This window comes from Colobus angolensis, unplaced genomic scaffold (genome assembly GCF_000951035.1).
Source record: "Colobus angolensis palliatus isolate OR3802 unplaced genomic scaffold, Cang.pa_1.0 Scaffold11, whole genome shotgun sequence".
Lineage (NCBI taxonomy): Eukaryota > Metazoa > Chordata > Mammalia > Primates > Cercopithecidae > Colobus > Colobus angolensis.
This window is the reverse complement of record NW_012112030.1, coordinates 5,631-9,243: the sequence shown is the minus strand read 5'-3', so window position 1 is coordinate 9,243 and position 3,613 is coordinate 5,631. Positions and strand designations below refer to the sequence as shown.

Below are 3,613 nucleotides of genomic sequence, written 5' to 3'. Positions count from 1 at the left end.
ATTTGCCAGAGGGAAGCCCTTTCCTCCTGCTCTGACCATGCAGTGTCCCCCAGTGCCCTCTGTTGACAAAGCCGACTGCAAAGGAGAAATGTTTAGAGTTCAGCTCTGGTGTCACAAAGCAAGGCAAAGAAAGGTGGATTTGGAGTGAGAGACAGTAAATCAGTAACTGGCACAGACACTGTCCTGACTGTCAGGGTCAGAGATATAACAATAAACTAGAATCGTCTCCTTTTAAGGATCTCATAATCTAATGGAATCACTATTATTACTAGACTCTTTGTACTATTACAACATTGATCAGACTGGGCACAGTGGCTCACACGTGAAATCCCAACTCTTTGGGGGCCAAGGCAGGAAGACTGTTTGAGCTCAGGAGTTGGAGACCAGCCTGGGCAACATGGCGAAGCTCTGTCTTTACTTAAAAAAGAATTAGCCAGAGTGGTGGCACACCCCTGTAGTTCCAGCAACTTGAGAGGCTGAGGCAGGAGAATCACTTGAGCCCAGAAGTTTGAGGTCGCAGTGAGCTATGACCATGCCACTGTGCTCCAGCCTGGGCAACAGTGAGACCCTGTTTCAAAAAAAAAAAAAGTTAACATTTATCAAACATTTATTTGCATGTGATCAAATGCAAATGACCCGTCTTCTTCTATTTGTCCAAATCTGGCCAATCTATAGAAAGTTTTAAAGAGAAAATACTAACAAATCTACATAAGACATTAAGACATAAAGATAATAAATATTCAATTACTATAGAGTGAGGGCCAACCAAAACTGCTTCTGCTAGATCTTTATTTACTTCTGCCCTTTCATTTGGAGAAGCAAAAGGCAGATCAGTTTCAATGTTAAATCAGATGAACTTAGCGGTTTTTCACTAAGTGAGAAACAAGAAAGAATATAACAATTACTGCCCCTCTGAACCTTATCATTCATTTTGGAAAATAAAAAAATACGCATATGAAAGTAGAAATGTCGGTGAGGGTAGCGGCCCCGGTCCCCACCACCACCGCCATAGACAAGCTCTCGTCCTCTGGGCCTCGCTTGGGGCTTCAGCCCGCGGCTCCACTTGCCGCGTCTCAGGTTTCTTTCCCTCCAGAAAGAACAAAATTGACCTATTGAATTCTGGAAGTTCATTGAAGAGTCTGAAATTAGGGACTTATTTCAAATTTGAACATGGCTAATCGAGGCGCAACAAGACCCAACGGCCCAAATACTGGAAATAAAATGTGCCAGTTCAAACTGGTACTTCTGGGAGAGTCTGCTGTTGGCAAACCAAGCCTAGTGCTTCGTTTTGTGAAAGGCCAGTTTCATGAATTTCAAGAGAGTACCATTGGGTTAACTCTCGAAGTGATAAAAGCTGTTTCTTTGTGAAATATGGGCCCAAAAGGAAAACCAACTGCTAGTGCTGGTGATGGCAGTGAAGAGAAAATGAAGAGCTCTAAGAGTGATGATGGTTCTTAGCCAGAAAATAGACATTTTGGATAAATTAAAGTGGTTTTACACATTCAGCTGATTTTCTAACCCAAACTGTATGTCTCGATGACACTACAGTATAGTTTGAAATATGGGATACAGCTGGTCAAGAACAATACCACAGCCTAGCACCAATGTACTGCGGAGGAGCACAAACAGCCATCGTTGTATAGGATACCACAAATGAGGAGTCCTTTGCAAGTGCGAAAAATTGAGCTGAAGAACTTCAGAGGCAAGCATGTCCTGACATCGTAATAGCTTTATCAGGAAACAAGGCTGACCTAGCAAATAAAAGAGCAGTAGATTTCCAGGAAGTACAGCCCTGTGCAGATGACAATAGTTTATTATTCATGAAGACATCAGCTAAAACATCAATGAATGTAAATGAAATGTTCGTGGCAATAGCTAAAAAATTGCCAAAGAATGAACCACAAAATGCAGGAGCAAACTCTGCCAGAGGAAGAGGAGTAGCCCTTACTGAACCCACACAACCAACCAGGAGTCAGTGTTGCAGTAATTAAACCTCCAGTTTGAACTAGCTGGAATAGTCTTCTGCTTCTTCAATGTTAGTAACAATGCAATTGGACCATTTAACCAGCCCAGTGTGACTTCCAAAAGAAGAGACTTATGATAGAGTCAAGTTTCTAATACAGAATTATTTTAAGTGTTTTGAACTTAATTTTTAATAACATGCATGGGTCCCTCTTACTAATGTTACAGCAGTAAGGAAAAACGAGGACTATGTGTACATTTGGTTTCATTGGAAGGTTGGGGGAATAATTTCTCATGGCTAGGAATACAGACAGGCAAATGACTATCTGGATCCACAGTTAACCAGCCCATTTCTCCACACTGGTACAGTAGTCACCTGTGAAAAAAATTTAGAATTTACTAATTTGGGCTTTTCAAAAACATTCTTTTTGTAGAAGGAGATTCTAAAGTTATTTATGCTTAGCCGTAGTATTCAGGCAAATGTTCATTTTTTCCTGGTATCAGTATTTAAAATGAACGTTCCCTATTTTAATAAATTATGCCACATATACAAGGTGGGGGGTGGGTGGAAAGAGCGTTAATGGCATCTAAATTATAGCCAGTCCTGTTTTTTGGTTTTTTTTCTTAATGGGGTTAAAAAAAATCAAATGCAACCCCATCTTGTTTTAGGAATTTGAGAACTAATAAATGCATCTGAATGGATAGTGTTTCTTTCAAACATGTGAGTTCTTTAACAAAAATGAAATAAACCAGGTGTCTGTGATTTCTAATTAATCACTGCTGGCCATGACATAGGTTTTGTTGTTTGGCGCAGGGAGGGGACTTTCGTTCGCTTGTGTAGCACAATGTAGTCAATGCACTAACAATTATGTATATTTAAACTTCATTATTTTAAATTCCATCTTCAGCTGTACTGTCAATAGGGTACTGCATTATAGTCTCCATATATGTATCACTTTTCTGTAATATTTAAGAGTTGCTTAAAAGTATACAAAATGTACAGTTACTAAAACAGCCAATTGTTTCTCTCTCCCCCTTTGACAGGAAGGGGCTTCAGTTTTTCCTCCGTGACTAGAACCATAACCAACAATGTACCCATAATTTGTAACATAAAGTATTGCAATATGTTAGTAACAATCTTGCAGCCTTGTTTTCCAAGGTTCATTTTATTTTGATCAGTTCAGTATATTGCACTAATTATTTTCGGTATTTTCCTTATATGAGAGCTACCATGTGTCAGAGACGATTTAATCTATTTAAGTGTTGGACTGTTAGGAGAACTTGTACATTTACAATAACGCAGAATTAGGAAAATGGGTTACCAGCATTTAGTTTTATATTGAGGTTCTCAGGTTTGAATAAAGTGGTATAAAAAGCAAAAAAAAGAATATAGAAATGTCACTTGAAAGCGCTGAATAACTGTTGGACCAATGAAAAGCAGTTCATGATTATTTGTCAAATGTATTTTCTAGACAATAATTGCTGTAAGTGTTTAAAGAATTGATCATTTCAAAATGGGAGGTGGTCAGAGAAAATTTTATAAAGTATGTTTAACTGAGACAAAGGTGGAGAAGAGAAATAGGACAGGGAGGTAGATAGCTGACTTAAAACTACTGAAGCAAAAGATGGTGAGCAGAGAAAATGAAACCCA

At 38.8% G+C, this 3,613-nt stretch overlaps 1 pseudogene; it reads left to right on the top strand.

The window, feature by feature from the left end:
• The first annotated feature begins 1,170 nt into the window (after positions 1-1,170).
• On the top strand, positions 1,171-1,991 carry LOC105518513 (annotated as a pseudogene).
• The last annotated feature ends 1,622 nt before the right edge of the window (positions 1,992-3,613 follow it).